We start from the raw sequence: 21,196 nt of genomic DNA on the forward strand, positions 1-21,196 counted from the left end.
GCCAAAAGAAGAAAGCTGGAGGCATCACACTACCTGACTTCAAACTATACTACAAGGCTACAGTAACCAAAACAGCATGGTACTGGTACCAAAACAGAGATATAGATCAATGGAACAGAACAGAGCCGTCAGAAATAATGCCACATATCTACAAGTATCTGATCTTTGACAAAGCTGACAAAAACAAGCAATGGGGAAAGGATTCCCTATTTAATAAATGGTGCTGGGAAAACTGGCTAGCCATATGTAGAAAGCTGAAACTGGATCCCTTCCTTACACCTTATACAAAAATCAATTCAAGATGGATTAAAGACTTAAATGTTAGACCTAAAACCATAAAAACCCTAGAAGAAAACCTAGGCATTACCATTCAGGACATAGGCATGGGCAAGGACTTCATGTCTAAAACACCAAAAGCAATGGCAACAAAAGCCAAAATTGACGAATGGGATCTAATTAAACTAAAGAGCTTCTGCACAGCAAAGGAAACTACCATCAGAGTGAACAGGCAACCTACAAAATGGGAGAAAATTTTCGCAACCTACTCATCTGACAAAGGGCTAATATCCAGAATCTACAATGAACTCAAACAAATTTACAAGAAAAAAACAAACAACCCCATCAAAAAGTGGGCGAAGGACATGAACAGACACTTCTCAAAAGAAGACATTTATGCAGCCAAAAAACACATGAAAAAATACTCACCATCACTGGCCATCAGAGAAATGCAAATCAAAACCACAATGAGATACCATCTCACACCAGTTAGAATGGCAATCATTAAAAAGTCAGGAAACAACAGGTGCTGGAGAGGATGTGGAGAAATAGGAACACTTTTACACTGTTGGTGGGACTGTAAACTAGTTCAACCATTGTGGAAGTCAGTGTGGCGATTCCTCAGGGATCTAGAACTAGAAATTCCATTCGACCCAGCCATCCCATTACTGGGTATATACCCAAAGGACTATAAATCATGCTGCTATAAAGACACATGCACACGTATGTTTATTGCGGCATTATTCACAATAGCAAAGACTTGGAACCAACCCAAATGTCCAACAATGATAGACTGGATTAAGAAAATGTGGCACATATACACCATGGAATACTATGCAGCCATAAAAAATGATGAGTTCATGTCCTTTGTAGGGACATGGATGAAATTGGAAATCATCATTCTCAGTAAACTATCGCAAGAACAAAAAACCAAACATCGCATATTCTCACTCATAGGTGGGAATTGAACAATGAGAACACATGGACACAGGAAGGGGAACATCACCCTTCGGGGACTGTTGTGGGGTGGGGGGAGGGGGGAGGGATAGCATTGGGAGATATACCTAATGCTAGATGATGAGTTGGTGGGTGCAGCGCACCAGCATGGCACATGTATACATATGTAACTTACCTGCACATTGCGCACATGTACCATAAAACCTAAAGTATAATAATAATAATAGTAATAATAATAAAAGAAAAAAAAAAAAATAAAATAAAATAAAATAAAATAAAAAAGAAAAAAAAATCACACATCTAAAAAAAGAAAAAAAAAGGAATATTATTTGAGATTAAGATGGATGTTACATAATAATAAAGGAGTCAATCTACAAGAAGGCATGACAATTCTAAATGTGTATAAGCCTAACAACAACGTCAAACTATATGAGGCAAAAATTAATAGAACTACATGGAGAAATAGATAAATATACTATAATAGAGACTTCAACATCCTTCTATCAGTAATCATTATATCCAGCAGTCTGAAAATTATTAAGTATATACATGAACTGAACAGCACCATCAGTCAACTTGATCTAATTGGCATTTATAGAATAATTCTTCCAACAATGCATAACACACTTTCCTCTCAAGCTTACATGGAACACTCATCAAGATAGGCCATATCCTGGGCCATAAAACATACCTTAACAAGTTCTTAAAAACAGAAATCATATAAATATACTCTCAGACCACAAAAGAATTAAACTAAATGTCAATAACAGAAATATAGCCAAAAATACCACAGTATTTTAATATTAAACAACACACTTTTAAATAACACATGGGTCAAAGAAGAAATCTCAGGGAAATACAAATATTTTGAACTAAATGAGAAAATGAAAATACGATGTATCAAAATTTTTAAGATGCCACAATAGCAGTGTTTAAAGAAAAATTTGTAGCATTGAATGTGTGTATGTGTATGTATATATATGTGTGTATATGTGTATATATGTATATATGTGTGTGTGCGTATATATATATATATATATATGAAAAGAAAAAAAACCTAAATCAATATTCTGAGTTTTTACCATAGGAACCAGAGAAAAAGAGTAAATTAAATCTTAAGTAAACAGAAAAAAAAATAACAATTAGAGGAGGAATCAATGAAATGAAAACAATAGAGGAAATCAATGAAAGCAAAAACGAGTTCTAAGAAAAGATCAATTTCTAGTCAGGCTAATCAAGAAAGAAAGAGAAAAGAAACAAATTACTGATATTGGAAATGAAAAAGGGGCCATAACTACTGATCCCATTGACATTAAATGATAAAAAGGAATACTATAAATGGCTCTATATCCAAAAATTTGATTACTGAGATGAAATGGACAAATTCCTTGAAAGACACAATCTACCAAAACTCACACAAGAAAAAATAGGTAATCTGAACAAGCCTATATCTATTAAAAAATTAAGTCAATAATAACCTTCCAAATAAGAAAGCAGTAGGCCCAGGTGACTACACTGGTGAATTCTACCAAATGTTTAAAGAAGAAATGATGCTAAAGCTACTTAATAAATTCAGCAAAGTTACAGAGTATGAGATCAACACACACAAAAAATAGTTGTGTTTCTTTATAAAGAAATGAACAATCTGGGAGGAGCCAAGATGGCCGAATAGGAACAGCTCCGGTCTACAGCTCCCAGCGTGAGCGACACAGAAGACGGGTGATTTCTGCATTTCCATCTGAGGTACCGGGTTCATCTCACTAGGGAGTGTCAGACAGTGGGCTCAGGCCAGTGGGTGCGCGCACCATGCGCGAGCCGAAGAAGGGCGAGGCATTGCCTCACTTGGGAAGCACAAGGGGTCAGGGAGTTCCCTTTCCTAGTCAAAGAAAGGGGTAACAGACGGCACCTGGAAAATTGGGTCACTCCCACCCGAATACTGCGCTTTTCCAACGGGCTTAAAAAAGGGCGCACCAGGAGATTATATCCCACACCTGGCTCAGAGGGTCCTACGCCCACGGAGTCTCTCTGATTGCTAGCACAGCAGTCTGAGATCAAACTGTAAGGCAGCAGTGAGGCTGCGGGAGGAGCGCCTGCCATTGCCTAGGCTTGCTTAGGTAAACAAAGCAGCCGGGAAGCTTGAACTGGGTGGAGCCCACCACAGCTCAAGGAGGCCTGCCTGCCTCTGTAGGCTCCACCTCTGGGGGCAGGGCACAGACAAACAAAAAGACAGCAGTAACCTCTGCAGACTTAAATGTCCCTGTCTGACAGCTTTGAAGAGAGCAGTGGTTCTCCCAGCACGCAGCTGGAGATCTGAGAATGGGCAGACTACCTCCTCACGTGGGTCCCTGACCCTGACCCCCGAGCAGCCTAACTGGGAGGCACCCCCCAGCAGGGGCAGACTGACACCTCACACGGCCGGGTACTCCAACAGACCTGCAGCTGAGGGTCCTGTCTGTTAGAAGGAAAACTAACAAACAGAAAGGACATCCACACCAAAAACCCATCTGTACATCACCATCATCAAAGACCAAAAGTAGATAAAACCACAAAGATGGGGAAAAAACAGAGCAGAAAAACTGGAAACTCTAAAAAGCAGAGTGCCTCTCCTCCTTTTCCAAAGGAACGCAGTTCCTCACCAGCAACGGAACAAAGCTGGATGGAGAATGACTTTGACGAGCTGAGAGAAGAAGGCTTCAGACGATCAAGTTACTCCGAGCTATGGGAGGATATTCAAAGCAAAGGCAAAGAAGTTGAAAACTTTGAAAAAAATTTAGAAGAATGTATAACTAGAATAACCAATACAGAGAAGTGCTTAAAGGAGCTGATGGAGCTGAAAACCAAGGCTCAAGAACTACGTGAAGAATGCAGAAGCCTCAGGAGCTGATGTGATCAAATGGAAGACAGGGTATCAGTGATGGAAGATGAAATGAATAAAATGAAGTGAGAAGGGAAGTTTAGAGCAAAAAGAATAAAAAGAAATGAGCAAATCCTCCAAGAAATATGGGACTATGTGAAAAGACCAAATCTACGTCTGACAGGTGGACCTGAAAGTGACGGGGAGAATGGAACCAAGTTGGAAAACACTCTGCAGGATATTATCCAGGAGAACTTCCCCAATCTAGCAAGGCAGGCCAAAATTCAGATTCAGGAAATACAGAGAACACCACAAAGATACTCCTTGAGAAGAGCAACTCCAAGACATATAATTGTCAGATTCACCAAAGTTGAAATGAAGGAAAAAATGTTAAGGGCAGCCAGAGAGAAAGGTCAGATTACCCTCAAAGGGAGGCCCATCAGACTAACAGTGGATCTCTCGGCAGAAACTCTACAAGCCAGAAGAGAGTGGCGGCCAATATTCAACATTCTTAAAGAAAAGAATTTTCAACCCAGAATTTCATATCCAGCCAAACTAAGCTTCATAAGTGAAGGAGAAATAAAATACTTTACAGACAAGCAAATGCTGAGAGATTTTGTCACCACCAGGCCTGCCCTAAAAGAGCTCCTGAAGGAAGCGCTAAACATGGAAAGGAACAACCGGTACCAGCCGCTGCAAAATCATGCCAAGATGTAAAGACCATCGAGACTAGGAAGAGACTGCATCAACTAACGAGCAAAATAACCAGCTAACATCATAATGACAGGATCAAATTCACACATAACAATATCAACTTTAAATGTAAATGGACTAAATGCTCCAATTAAAAGACACAGACTGGCAAATTGGATAAAGACTCAAGACCCATCAGTGTGCTATATTCAGGAAACCCATCTCACGTGCAGAGACACACATAGGCTCAAAATAAAAGGATGGAGGAAGATCTACCAAGTAAATGGAAAACAAAAAAAGGCAGGGGTTGCAATCCTAGTCTCTGATAAAACAGACTCTAAACCAACAAAGATCAAAAGAGACAAAGAAGGCCATTACATAATGGTAAAGGGATCAATTCAACAAGAAGAGCTAACTATCCTAAATATATATGCACCCAATACAGGAGCACCCAGATTCATAAAGCAAGTCCTGAGTGACCTACAAAGAGACTTAGACTTCCACACATTAATAATGGGAGACTTTAACACCCCACTGTCAACATTAGACAGATCAACGAGACAGAAAGTCAACAAGGATACCCAGGAATTGAACTGAGCTCTGCACCAAGTGGACCTAATAGACATCTACAGAACTCTCCACCCCAAATCAACAGAATATACATTTTTTTCAGCACCACACCACACCTATTCCAAAATTGACCACATAGTTGGAAGCAAAGCTCTCCTCCGTAAATGTAAAAGAACAGAAATTATAACAAACTATCTCTCAGATCACAGTGCAATCAAGCTAGAACTCAGGATTAAGAATCTCACTCAAAACCGCTCAACTACATGGAAACTGAACAACCTGCTCCTGAATGACTACTGGGTACGTAACCGAAATGAAGGCAGAAATAAAGATGTTCTTTGAAACCAATGAGAACAAGACACAACATACCAGAATCTCTGGGACACATTCAAAGCAGTATGTAGAGGGAAATTTATAGCACTAAATGCCCACAAGAGAAAGCAGGAAAGATCCAAAATTGACACCCTAACATCACAATTAAAAGAACTAGACAAGCAAGAGCAAACACATTCAAAAGCTAGCAGAAGGCAAGAAACAACTAAAATCAGAGCAGAACTGAAGGAAACAGAGACACAAAAAACCCTTCAAAGAATTAATGAATCCAGGAGCTGGTTTTTTGAAAGGATTAACAAAATTGATAGACCGCTAGCAAGATTAATAAAGAAAAAAAGAGAGAAGAATCAAATAGACGCAATAAAAAATGATAAAGGGGATATCACCACTGATCCCACAGAAATACAAACTACCATCAGAGAATATTACAAACACCTCTACACAAATAAACTAGAAAATCTAGTAGAAATGGATAAATTCCTCGACACATACACTCTCCCAAGACTAAACCAGGAAGAAGTTGAATCTCTGAATAGACCAATAACAGGAGCTGAAATTGTTGCAATAATCAATAGCTTACCAACCAAAAAGAGTCCAGGACCAGATGGATTCACAGCTGAATTCTACCAGATGTACAAAGAGGAACTGGTACCATTCCTTCTGAAACTATTCCAATCAATAGAGAAAGAGGGAATCCTCCCTAACTCATTTTATGAGGCCAGCATCATCCTGATACCAAAGCCTGGCAGAGACACAACCAAAAAAGAGAATTTTAGACCACTATCCTTGATGAACACTGATGCAAAAATCCTCAATAAAATACTGGCAAACTGAATCCAGCAGCACATCAAAAAGCTTATCCACCATGATCAAGTGGGCTTCATCCCTGGGATGCAAGGCTGGTTCAATATACGCAAATCAATAAATGTAATCCAGCATATAAACGGAACCAAAGACAAAAACCACATGATTATCTCAATAGATGCAGAAAAGGCCTTTGACAAAATTCAACAACCCTTCATGCTAAAAACTCTCAATAAATTAGGTATTGATGGGACGTATCTCAAAATAATAAGAGCTATCTATGACAAACCCACAGCCAATATCATACTGAATGGGCAAAAACTGGAAGCATTCCCTTTGAAAACTGGCACAAGACAGGGATGCCCTCTCTCACCACTCCTATTCAACATAGTGTTGGAAGTTCTGGCCAGGGCAATTAGGCAGGAGAAGGAAATCAAGGGTATTCAATTAGGAAAAGAGGAAGTCAAATTGTCCCTGTTTGCAAATGACATGATTGTATATCTAGAAAACCCCATTGTCTCAGCCCAAAATCCCCTTAAGCTGATAAGCAACTTCAGCAAAGTCTCAGGATACAAAATCAATGTACAAAAATCACAAGCATTCTTATACACCAACAACAGACAAACAGAGAGCCAAATCATGAGTGAACTCCCATTCACAATTGCTTCAAAGAGAATAAAATACCTAGGAATCCAACTTACAAGGGACGTGAAGGACCTCTTCAAGGAGAACTACAAACCACTGCTCAAGGAAATAAAAGAGGATACAAACAAATGGAAGAACATTCCATGCTCATGGGTAGGAAGAATCAATATCATGAAAATGGCCATACTGCCCAAGGTAATTTACAGATTCAATGCCATCCCCATCAAGCTACCAATGACTTTCCTCACAGAATTGGAAAAAACTACTTTAAAGTTCATATGGAACCAAAAAAGAGCCCACATCACCAAGTCAATCCTAAGCCAAAAGAACAAAGCTGGAGGCATCACACTACCTGACTTCAAACTATACTACAAGGCTACAGTAACCAAAACAGCATGGTACTGGTACCAAAACAGAGATATAGATCAATGGAACAGAACAGAGCCCTCAGAAATAATGCTGCATATCTACAACTATCTGATCTTTGACAAACCTGAGAAAAACAAGCAGTGGGGAAAGGATTCCCTATTTAATAAATGGTGCTGGGAAAACTGGCTAGCCATATGTAGAAAGCTGAAACTGGATCCCTTCCTTACACCTTATACAAAAATCAATTCAAGATGGATTAAAGACTTAAATGTTAGACCTAAAACCATAAAAACCCTAGAAGAAAACCTAGGCATTACCATTCAGGACATAGGCATAGGCAAGGACTTCATGTCTAAAACATGAAAAGCAATGGCAACAAAAGCCAAAATTGACAAATGGGATCTAATTAAACTAAAGAGCTTCTGCACAGCAAAAGAAACTACAATCAGAGCGAACAGGCAACCTACAAAATGGGAGAAAATTTTCGCAACCTACTCATCTGGCAAAGGGCTGATGTCCAGAATCTACAATGAACTCCAACAAATTTACAAGAAAAAAACAAACAACCCCATCAAAAAGTGGGCAAAGGACATGAACAGACACTTCTCAAAAGAAGACATTTATGCAGCTAAAAAACACATGAAAAAATGCTCACCATCACTGGCCATCAGAGAAATGCAAATCAAAACCACAATGAGATACCATCTCACACCAGTTAGAATGGCAATCATTAAAAAGTCAGGAAACAACAGGTGCTGGAGAGGATGTGGAGAAATAGGAACACTTTTACACTGTTGGTGGGACTGTAAACTAGTTCAACCATTGTGGAAGTCAGTGTGGCGATTCCTCAGGGATCTAGAACTAGAAATTCCATTCGACCCAGCCATCCCATTACTGGGTATATACCCAAAGGACTATAAATCATGCTGCTATAAAGACACATGCACACGTATGTTTATTGCGGCATTATTCACAATAGCAAAGACTTGGAACCAACCCAAATGTCCAACAATGATAGACTGGATTAAGAAAATGTGGCCCATATACACCATGGAATACTATGCAGCCATAAAAAATGATGAGTTCATGTCCTTTGTAGGGACATGGATGAAATTGGAAATCATCGTTCTCAGTAAACTATTGCAAGAACAAAAAACCAAAAACCGCATATTCTCACTCATAGGTGGGAATTGAACAATGAGAACACATGGACACAGGAAGTGGAACATCACACTCTGGGGACTGTCATGGGGTGGGGGAAGGGGGAAGGTATAGCATTGGGAGATATACCTAATGCTAGATGACAAGTTAGTGGGTGCAGCGTACCAGCATGGCACATGTATACATAAGTAGCTAACCTGCACATTGCGCACATGTACCCTAAAACCTAAAGTATAATAATAATAAATAAATAAATAAATAAGAAATGAACAATCTAAAAAGGAAATCAAGAATTCTACTTACAAGAGCATCAGAAAGAATAAAATCCCTAGGAATACATTTAACCAAGGAGGTGAAAGACTTGTACATTGAAAGCTAAAAATCATTACTGAAAGAAATTGAAGAAGACCTAAATAAATGGAAAGAGAACCATGTTTATGAGTTGGAAGACTTAGTCTTGCTAAAAAGCAATACTATCTAAATAATCCACAGATCCAATGTAATCAATATAAAAATTTCACAGGCTTTTGGACAGAAATTGAAGAGATAATCCTCATATTTATATGGACTTGTAAGGGGACCATAATAGTCAAAACAATCTTGAAAAAGAACAAATTCGGAGGACTCACACTTCTAAATTTCAAAACTTACTACAAAGCAACAGTAATCAAAATGGTGTATTGACATAAGAATAGACATATAGGGCAATGGCCTAGAATTGAGAGTTCAGAAATATACCTATATGTCTATGGCCAATTGATTTTCAATAATGGTGCCAGGACCATTCAATTAGGAAAGAGTAGTCTCTCAAACTAGTGGAGCTAGAACAACTAGATATTCACACGTTAAAGAATAAAATTGAATTCTTACCTTTCATACCATATAAAAATTAACTCAAAATATATCAGTGATCTCAATGTAAAAGCAAAAACTATGAAATTTTTAGAAGAATTCTGTAAGTAAATTTTCATCACCTTGAATTTGGCAATAGTTTTTTAGATATGACACCAGTAGCATAAGCAACAACAACAACAGATAAATTGAACTTCATCAAAATTAAGACTTTTGTGTACAAAGGACATTATCAAAGAAGTAAAAAGAAAATCCTTAGAATGGGAGAAAATGTTTGCAAATGATATATCTGATAAGCATCTAGTATTCAGAATATATAAAGAGCTCTTTCAACTTAACAATAGAAAGGGGCTGGGTGCAGTGGCTCATGCCTGTAATCCCAGCTCTTTGGGAGGCCAAAGCAGGCAGGTCACTTGAGGTCAGGAGTTCAAGACCAGCCTGGCCAACATGTTGAAACTCCATCTCTACTAAAAAATTCAAAAATTAGCCAGGCGTAGTGGTGGGCACCTGTAATCCTAGTTACTCAGGAGGCTGAGGCAGGAGAATTGCTTGAGCTCAGGAGGCGGAGGTTGCAGTGAGCTGAGATCACACCACTGTACTCCAGCCTGGGTGAGAGAGCAAGACCCTGTCTCAAAAAAATAAAAAAATAAAAATAAATAAATAAAACAATAGAAAGGACAACAATACAATCATAAAATGGGCAGCGGACGTGAAAAGACATTTCTCCAACAAAGATATATACATGGCAAACAAGTGCACACAAAGATGCTCAAATGATTAGTCTTAGAAAAATGCAAATCAAAAGTACAACGAGATGTCACTTCACACCCACTAGGATAGCTATAACCTAAAAAAAAAAAAAAAAAAAAAAGGAGGCCGGGCACAGTGGCTCACACCTGTAATCCCAGCACTTTGGGAGGCTGAGGCAGGCGGATCACCTGAGGTCAGGAGTTCACAACCAGCCTGATCAACATGGAGAAACCCCATCTCTACTAAAAATACAAAATCAGCTGGGCATGGTAGCACATGCCTGTAATCCCAGCTACTGGAGAGGCTAAGGCAGGAGAATCACTTGAACCTGGGAGGCAAAAGTAACAGTGAGCTGAGATTGCGCTGTTGCACTCAAGCCTGGGCAACAAGAGTGAAACTCCATCTTAAAAAAAAAAAAAAAAAGAAAGAAAGAAAGAAAGAAAGAAAAATAACAAGTGTTGGCAAGAACATGGAGAAAATTGGAATTCATGTACACAGCTGATGATAATATAAAATGGTACAGCTGCTTTAAAAAACAAAACATGTTGGCATTTCCTCAAAAAGTCAAACATAGAATTACCATATGACCAAGAAATTATGCTCCTAGGCATATATCCACAGGAATTAAAGCATATGTCCACACAAAAGCATGAACACGCATATTAACAGCAGCAGTATTCACAATAGCCAAAAGACAGAAACAACCCAAGTGTCCATTTACTGGTGAATGGATGAACAAAATGTACTATATCCATACGAGGGAGTATTGATACATAGTACAAAAGAGAGAGAGAGAAAGAAAGAGAGAGAGAGAGGAAGGAAGGAATGAAGGAAGGAAGGAAGGAAGGAAGGAAAAAAGAGAAGGGGAGGGGAGTAGAGGGGAAGGAAGGGAAGGGAAGGGAAGGGAGACAAATACATGCTACAACATTGGTGAACCTCTAAGACATTATGCTAAGTGAAAGTGAAACACCAAAGGTCACATAATGGATGATTCCACTTACATGAAATATCTAGAATAGGTAAAATCTTAGTAATAAAGAGCAGAATGGTGCTTGCCAGGGGCTGGGGGAAGGGTGAATAAGGAGTCACTGTGTAATGGGCACAGGGTTTCCTTTGGGGCTGATGGAAAGGTTTTGGATCTAGATAGAGGTGATGGTTGCACATGTGAAAGTTGATCATATGAATTGGGTCATTCTTGTCATACTCAACAAAAATGGAGTTGAGAGGTCAGGGAGAAAACCACTCAGGGCACAAAACATTGCCCCAAAAATGTAATTCCCTGCAAGTCTGCAAGTTGAAACAGCCTACTATAACCTGAAACCAGTTTTAGCTATTGGCTACTGAAACAACCTGCTGTAACTCTGAGACTAGTTTTGCCCAGTACTGTCACTTGCCAATCAGAGCTTACCAGGTCCTCAAAACCTTAATAGTGGCCATGAAATTTCTCAAAGAGCAATACATATTCTCCTTTTTATAAAACCTCTAACTTTCTCTTTGTTTTTCAGACATACTGAAGACCAGCCAGTCTGCATTTATGCCCTGAATTGCAGTACTTTCCTCCCAAATAAAACATTTTAATTTCAGAAGTTCATTTCTATATTGAACTTTTCACACACAACACTGTGAATGTACTAAATGCCACTGAATTTTACACTTTCAAATGGTTAATTTTATGTTATATGAATTTTGTCTCTTGAAAATTTTTTTTAACTTTTGACATTTTAAAAAGAAGAAAATGATACACAAAAAACATAAGCAGATCTCATGGAGGTAGAGAATAAAATGATGGTTACCTGAGGCTAGGAGGGTAAGAAGGAAGAAGGAGGTAAACAGAGGTTGGCTAATGGATACAAAAATACAGTTAGATAGAAGGCATAAGCCTTAGTGTTCGATAGTAGAGTGACTATAGTTAATTATTATATATTTCAAAATAACTAAAAGTAAAGACTTTTAATGTCATCAACATGAAGAAATCACAACTGTTTGAGGTGATGGATATCCCAATTACCCCAACTTCATCATTATACAGTGTAGAAATGTACCAAAACATCACATGTACCCCATAAATATGTGCAATTATTATGTATCATTTAAAATATTTTATTTAACATAATTATATAATATTAGGATTGAGGGCTATAAATGCATATAGCAAGTTTTGGATTTTCTGCAAATAAAAACAAAAACTGGGATAAAATGGAAAATTTTCTTTAAAATGTTACCAAAATTGTCCCAAGAAAATCTTACCATCATCTGCCTCATCATCACTATTATCACTGCCACCATCATGGAAAATATTGAATAATTTCTCAAGTATGTCCCCAAAAGAATAGATGAATATGCCGATTTGTTTATTTAGTTGCCTGTAGAAATTTGGATGTTTCCAATTTTTGACTACTATATATAAACCTGCTATAAATATTTATGTACAAGTTTTTGGGTAGACATATATTTTCATTTCTCTAGGTATTTACCTAGGGTTTTCCAGTTAATTTCACCTTCTTATTTATATCTTTCTGTATATTTTCAATTTTTTATAATAAAATGTTATTTTTATTATTGGAGGAAATATTATTTTTGCAATTATGTAAAATAGACTTTTTTTTTTTTTTTTAAGAAATGGACCTATTCTTAAAGGAAAAAAAAAACACATGTCATTGCTGTACTGGAATCATGGACCTAAGTTGTCTCCAATTATTATTCTTGAACAGTCCTTTCCTTCCTTATCCTTCCAAATTATATTCTAAGACACATTACATACTTTAATTATTGTTCCCAGTTATTTGCTGTTTCTCTCTGTAAGAGGATTGTACTTCTATGCCTCCTAAAGCCAGGCTTGTATGCAACTAGGTTAGGCTAATAAACTGTGAACAGTTTTGTGTGCCATTTCTGAGTAGAAGTATTGAGAGCCAATGAGTGAGTCTATCATTGCTCTTTCCATAAATAGGGGTTGCATCTTGATATGGTTTGGCTGTGTCCTCACCCAAATCTCATCTTGAATTGTAGTTCCCATAATTCCCACATGTCATGGGAGGGACCTGGTGGGAGATGATTGAATCATGGGGGCAGTTACCCCCAAGCTGCTGTTCCTGTGATAGTGAGAGAGTTCTCACAAGAGCTGATGGTTTTATAAGGGGCTTTTCCCCCTTTTTCTCGGCACTTCTCTTTGCTGCCACCATGTGAGGAAGGACGTGTTTGCATCCCCTTACACTGTGATTGTAAGTTTCCTGAGGCCTCCCCAGCCATGGTGAACTGTGAGTCAATTAAACCTCTTTCCTTTATAAATTACCCAGTTTTGGGTATGTGTTTATTAGGAGCATGAGAACGGACTAATACACTCCTTCATCCATGAGTCTAAAATAAAGAAGACACACAAACCTGAACTGCAGTTACCATGCAGCCAACATGGTAAGATAAAATCTGTTATTTGTAAGCCATTGCTATTTTGGGGTTATTTGTTACCCTAGCATTACCTAATAAAAGCTATGTATTAGTCCATTTTTATGTTGCTGATAAAGACATACCTGAGACTGGGGAATTTACAAAGGAAAGAGGTTTAATGGAGAACTCACAATTACACGTGACTGGGGAAGCCTCACATCATAGCAGAAGGCAAGGAGGAGCAAGTCACATCTTACGTGGATGGTGCCAGGCAAAGAGGGCTTGTGCAGGGAAACTCCCACTTTTAAAACCATCAGATCTCATGAGACTTATTCACCATCACGAGAACAGCACAGGGAAGACCTAACCCCATGATTCAATTACCTCCCACCAGGTATCTCCCACAGCATGTGGGAATTCAAGATGAGATTTGGGTGGGGACACAGCCAAACCATATTATTCCACCTCCGGCCCCTCCCAAATCTCATGTCCTTATATTGAAAACCAATCATGCCTTCCCAACAGTCCCCCAAAGTCTTAACTCATTTCAGCATTAACTCAAAATTTCACAGTCTAAAGTCTCATCCAAGACAAGGTGAGTCCCTTCTACCTATGAGCCTGTAAAATCAAAAGCAAGTTAATTACTTCCTAGACACAATGGGTGTACAGGCATTGGGTAAATACAGCCATTCCAAATAGGATAAATTGGCCAAAACAAAGGGGCTACAGGCCCCATGCAAGTCCGAAATCTCGCAGAGTGGTCAAATCTTAAAGTTCCAAAATGATTTTTTTGACTCCATGTCTCAAATCTGGGTCATGCTGATGCAAGAGGTGGGTACCCATGGACTTAGGCAGATCTTCTTCTGTGGCTTCATAGGGTAAAACCTCCCTCCTGGCTGCTTTCACTGGCTGGCGTTGTCTGTGGCTTTTCCAGCTTCTATTTGCAAGCTGTCAGTGGATCTACCATTCTGGGGTCTGGAGGACAGTGGGCCTCTTCTCACAGCTCCACTAGGCAATGCCCCAGTAGGTATTCTGTTTGGGGGCTCCAACCCCACATTTCCCTTCTGCACTGCCCTAGCAGTGACCTCCATGAGGACCCTACCCCTGCAGCAAATTTCTGCATGGGCATCCAGGCATTTCCACACATCTGCTGAAATCTAGGAAGAGGGTCTGAAAACCCAGTTTTTGACTTCTGTGTACCCACAGGCTTGACACCACATGGAAGCTGCCAAGGCTTGAGGTTTGCACCTTCTGAAGCTACAGCCCAAGCTCTATGTTGGCCCCTTTCAGCCACGGCTGGAGTGGCTGGGTTGCAGGGCACCAAGTCCCTAGGCTGCACACAGCACAGGGACCCTGGGCCTGGACCCCGAAACCACTTTTTCCTCCTAGGCCTCCAGGCCTGTGATGGGAGGGGCTGCTGTGAAGAACTCTGACATGCCCTGGAGACATTTTCACCATTTTCTTGGGGATTAGCTCCTCATTACTTATGCAAATTTCTGCAGCCAACTTGAATTTCTTCTCAGAAAATGGGATTTTCTTTTCTGTCACATTGTCAACCTACAAATTTTCCAAACTTTTATGCTCTGCTTCCCTTATAAAACTGAATGCCTTTAACAGCACCCAGTCACCTCTTGAATGCTTTGCTGCTTAAAAATTTTTTCTGCCATATGCCCTAAATCATCTCTCTCAAGTTCAAAGTTCCACCAATCTATAGGGCAGGGGTAAAATGTCACCAGTCTCTTTGCTCAAACGTAACAAGAGTCACCTTTGCTCCAGTTCCCAACAAGTTCCTCATTTCCATCTGAGACCACTTCAGCCTGGACTTTATTGTCCATACTCTATCAGCATTTTGGGGAAAGCCATTCAACTAGTCTCTAGGAAGTTCCAAACTGTCCCACATCTTCCTGTCTTCTGAGCCCTCCAAACCATTCCAACCCCTGTCTATTACCCAGTTCCAAAGTCAATTCCACGTTTCAGGTATCTTTTCAGCAGCGTCCCACTCTACTGGTACCAATTTACTGTATTAGTCTATTTTCATGCTGCTGATTAAGACATACCTGAGACAGGGAAATTTAAAAGAGGTTTAATGGAGAACTCACAGTTCCACCTGTTTGGAGAAGCCTCACGATCAAGGCAGAAGGCAAGGAGGACCAAGTCACATCTTACATGGATAGCAGCAAGCAAAGAGAGTGATTGTTGTAGGGAAACTCCAATTTTTAAAACCATCAGATCTCATAAGACTTATTAACTATCATGAGAACAGCACGGGAAAGACCCACTCCCATGATTCAATTATCTCCCACCAGGTCCCTCCCACAACACATGGGAATTCAAAAAGAGATTTGGGTGAGGGCACCACCAAACCATATCAAACTGACATATACATTTACAAATGTAAAATCCTTTATTGGCACATTATGTCACCAAGGTTCTCTTATACTTAAAAGAAAAAAATAAAATTTATAATGCAACAAAACAAAAAATCTAGATCATAGACTGATAATTTCACAGCTAACTCAAAAAAGGTCTCAGGGAGATTGGGTAGAAATGGCAACAAATATCCACTAAGAGATAGATGAGTATGTGCCAGCTCTGTTCTCTTTGCTATTTAGAATAAACAGACAACTGAGTGTCTAAATTGGCAGGAGAGTTTGACCAAAAGTGTATATTTTCTTACCTAGCTATTTGAGAGCATAATAACTGGATATTTGATTCTTATGTGACAAGTTTTAGACCATAGTAAGGGCTGGTTAATTTTGTATTGTGCATATTTTTCATTTTATACTTTTTTAACATTAAAATAGGTTAACCTGGCCTCAATCTCCACTTATGATGGTGTTAGTTCAAGAATATATAAGATGAAAACATTATATTAAAAGTTTTAAATTCTAACTTTTTTCCTATGACAATGAGTGTGGTAAGAACTGAAACTACAAATTCCATGAAATTTTAAAATTCTTTTGTGTGTGTGTGTGAGATGGAGTCTCACTCTGTCGCCCAGGCTGGAGTGCAGTAGCTCAATCTTGGCTCACTGCAACCTCTGCCTCCCAGATTCTCCTGCCTCAGCTTTCGGAGTAGCTGGGATTACAAGCATGCGCCACCATGCCTGGCTAATTTTTGTATTTTTAGTAGAGATGGGGTTTTGGCATGTTGGCCAGGCTGGTCTCAAACTTCTGACCTCAGGTGATCCGTCCGCCTTGGCCTCCCAAAGTGCTGGGATTAAAGGCGTGAGCCACCACACCTGGCCAAAATTTGAAAATTCTATGACAGTGATTGAGGGAAGAATAAGAAATAACAGACTATGAATTCATTCTAGGGAAAACCAGGTAAACATGTAACTTTCCAGTAATATTTCTCAGATTTGACACAAAGGTGCTAAAATAAATCCAAAAATGGACTATTTCTATATCTAATAGGGTTGCCTTTGGAACCTCTTAGCCTTGTTAAACATGTAAAATAAGCTCCTCTTAATATTTTTATTTTCCCACTCAAATGACACTTTATAAATCAGTGATATAAAGGCTTTAGGGAGAGCAACTTAGCTATGATTATGGCTTCCAATATTTCGTTGGGACTCCCCCATGACCTCCAGTGTGAACCACAAAATGTTCTATTCATTGCAGATCCAAGGCCAGAACACTCTTGCAGAACCCTCTGGATTTAATCTGATACAAATTACACTTGGTATTTTCTCCAAGAAAGTCAGCAGACATTCTGCTCTGGGAATCTGTAGAAAACTGTCTGATTTAAGTTTCCTTGGAATTTTAGATCGCTCTTAAGCTGCTGGGATCAGAGGCCAGGTATGGCCCAATGCTTCCCAAGACCTATCAAATACCATCTGAAATACTGGAGGAGACAGGGACTCAAACAGAGTGAACTAGACAGGATTAATAGAACAGGGATATTTCTAGCAAATCCAAAATCTCAGGAGTGACCAGTTAAAGTGTGCCTTCTATGAGATTCTGGAAATAGAACATGATCTTGAACCCAAAGGTTCTTCAGAATCTACCCTGGCAGGTTTTTGATGTGGAGTAATTGGGTCTCCGTGATACTTCTTCAGCCTTGGTAAAGGTGTTAGGAAGGCCTTGTGGTTCTTTTAGTGGTCCAGCTTTCTGGTTGCCCATGTGCCACATCATCCTGGGGGCCAGGCCTTCCCTTCTGAATCTGGTGATTGCTCATATGCTGTCAGCACTCAAGAAATACTATTTTTTATTGTCCACTGCTGAGCCTCCATGGAGGCTACTTCTTTCTTTTCTCTTCCTCTAAGGAGCAGTATGTATCAGTTAGTCAGCTTGAAACACAAACACAAGTGAGGTACTAATGGAGACGGCTACAGGGGATGATACCCCAGCATGGCAATGATAATGATTTCAGATCTGGGAAGGAGACACAGAGACCTAAGTTGTCTCACTCACATTTACAGCTCCAGCACCTGTCACTGGTTCTCAGACATTTTTAGTTGTTACGTGTGTGTAGTAGTGATTGGAGGGGCTTGAGGAAGGATTGTCCTACCAAATAGCATCCCTATTAGACCAGACCAAAATTTTCCTCCTCATTCCCCAGAATGCCATGATTCCCAGTTTTCCAACAGTGGGAAAACCATTGATAACACCCTCGAAGTCTTCTCTCTCTCTCTTCACTTCCTGTTTACAGCTATAGAATTCTTTTAGCAATTTCATAAGATGTGTGTACTATGGAATTTAAACCAGGCAAACCTGAGGATAGGATTTTGAACACTTAAAATGAGCCTGGTGCTACAGCCTTTAACCCGTCCCCTCAAGTGGTCTCTCTCTATTGCTGTCGGCTGTAGATGGATTTCTTGTCTAAATGAAGAGAAGCAGCTCTTCCCCATGGATGACCATCAAAAACCATAAGGTATGGAAAGACAACTTCACATCTGAAAATGCACTTAAAAGCAAGAGAAATCTCATTTTTGGATGTCTTATTTATAAATTCAGCAATAATATTGCAATATAAATAAGAATATTTGTATATTGACTTCTAGTTTAAAAATTTATATAGTATTCTACAGCACTTACAACATTCTCAATCAACAGGGAGCTGTAGAAAGTACTTCACTAGAATGGAAAGAGTGCTCCTTATCCTCTATTAAAGCTAAAACCAAACTGTCGCTTGTTGAAATAAAATAATACTCTTAATGACACTTACAGTTCAGGGAAGATAATACCAAATGGAAGCTGAAGTTATTCATGAATGTATTCACTCATTCATTGTCTCAGTTATTCAGCAAGCATTTTTCAAATATCTCTTAAGTATAATAGTACATATTGTGGTAACAAATATAAAAGATTGAGGAGGAATCTAGCTATAATACTGTTTTCATTTCCTCCATGCTTCAGTTTTTTTTTCTTAATACACATCCACTTCTCTACTCACTCCTGAATGGTTTCTGTCCCAATCATCTTACTGAAATATTCTTGTATAGGTCTATATGACCTCATTTTGGTCAACACCAGTAATCTTTATTTAATTATCTCTTCATGATTAATACTGTTGCATGGTCCATTAAAAATTTTTTTTCTTCCACTGACTACCAGTGCACTCTGATTTTTCTTCTGCATTTCTGCTCTCTTTTACAGACTCACTTTCTCTTCCTATTTTTAAACATCTAGGTGTTTCAGGATATCACAGTCTTTGATGTCTTCTTCTCAAGCAAGTATCACTGGTGGGTCTGAGAAGCATATATCAAAATCATTTGGGGAACTTTTTCAAACTACAGTTAACTTACTCCAGAAATGTTAATGTGGCTCTGAGAGCTGAGGACAAGTGATTCTAAAATTTGAATAGACTATCATAGCGAGTCATGAACATTGATTGGATTGCATCTGTGTACAGTCCAATAGGAATGGCGGAGAAAGTGTAGTGGTCATTATTCAACACCCTCTTTCCAAGTGAACACATCAGCTCTTAAATCTGCAACCACTGTCTACTAACTTATTTCTCCTGATTTTCCATATTGAAAAGCTCCACTCAAATTTTCCACAACTACCTCAAATTCAAACCATCTACAAACAGATCATGTCTTCTTTATTTACACTGAAACTCACCTGGCTGTCAGGAGCAAAAACACAGAAGGGTACCTTTATTCTCTCCTGTGCATCTCCTCCAACTCCAAGATTTAATCAGTCACCAAGGCCCACTGAGTCAACTCCTACATATCATTTGAACCCTTTCCTTTCTCTATTTCCATCCCCATACCTCAGTTTCATCTTTCAACACTTCTCACCCGAATTCCTACAACAGCCTTTCAACTTGTTCTCCTGCCTCTAGGTTCACCCTCACCCAATCCATTCTCTACCCATATGCCATATAGAACTTTCTAAATCAGAAGTATGAGCATGTCACTCAGCAACTCATGAATCTTTCCATGCTGCCAATTGATTGAGTTCATGTCCTTTGTAGGGACATGGATGAAATTGGAAAGCATCATTCTCAGAGTAAACTATCGCAAGAACAAAAAACCAAACACCGCATGTTCTCACTCATAGATGGGAATTGAACAATGAGAACACATGGACACAGGAAGGGGAACATCACACTCTGGGGACTGTTGTGGGGTGGGGGGAGGGGGGAGGGATAGCATTAGGAGATATACCTAATGCTAAATGGCGAGTTAATGGGTGCAGCACACCAGCATGGCACATGTATACATATGTAACTAACCTGCACATTGTGCACATGTACCCTAAAACTTAAAGTATAATAATAATAAAAATAAATAAATAAAATAAAATAAAATTCCAAGCATACCAAATAAGATCCTCAGTGCTTGATTCTTTTTCCAGTCTTATCCCTCTTGGCTGACTCCCTAACACTGTTCTCTAGCCTTCTGAAATTTTTGTGGTTCCCTGACTCTCCTGTGGTCTATCTTCTATTTCTCAGCCTAGAATACTCTTCCTTTTGGCCTCTCACTCTCCCGTCTTTCTCCCGTGACTCACCTATCCTTGAACAAGTCTTCATCATCCTTCGCAACACTATTCAGAAGTTGTCTCAGCAAACCTTCCCTGACCCTCATCTTCCCCTCCTACTTGGGTCAAGGGTATTGGCCCCTTTAAAGCACTTTCCACCATTATAGCCACTATTATAGTGCATTTATTTTTTGCTTTTCTGATTATAAAAGTAATGCAAGTTCATATTTTAAAATGGAGAAATAGAAGAAAATCATAAAGAATAAAAATTGCCCATAATTTCACTGCTCAGAGATTCACCACCATACACACACACACACAGACACACACACACATACACATACACACAATTAGAATCACATAGTATAGATCACGGATCAACAAACTATGGCCTATGATCCAAATCTGTCCTGCCATCTGTTTTTGTATGGCCTGTAAGGTAAGAATGGCTTTTGCATTTTTAAGTGGTTGAAAACAAAACTTAAAAAAGAATATTCCATGACACATATTATATGAAACTCAAATTTCAATGTCCATAATAAAGTATTTTTGGAACACAACTATGTCTACTGGTTAACATATTGTCCACAGCTGCTATCACAATACAACAGCCTAGTCTAAA

The 21,196-nt window shown here is 39.0% G+C and overlaps 1 protein-coding gene across 2 annotated transcripts in view; it reads right to left on the reverse strand.

Annotated features, from left to right (window-relative positions):
* The window catches only part of CCDC141 (coiled-coil domain containing 141), a 218,010-nt gene that overhangs the window by 154,585 nt on the left and 42,229 nt on the right, over positions 1–21,196 (reverse strand). The window lies entirely within an intron of this gene.

The sequence above is a fragment of the Pongo pygmaeus genome, chromosome 11 (assembly GCF_028885625.2).
Source record: "Pongo pygmaeus isolate AG05252 chromosome 11, NHGRI_mPonPyg2-v2.0_pri, whole genome shotgun sequence".
Classification (NCBI taxonomy): domain Eukaryota; kingdom Metazoa; phylum Chordata; class Mammalia; order Primates; family Hominidae; genus Pongo; species Pongo pygmaeus.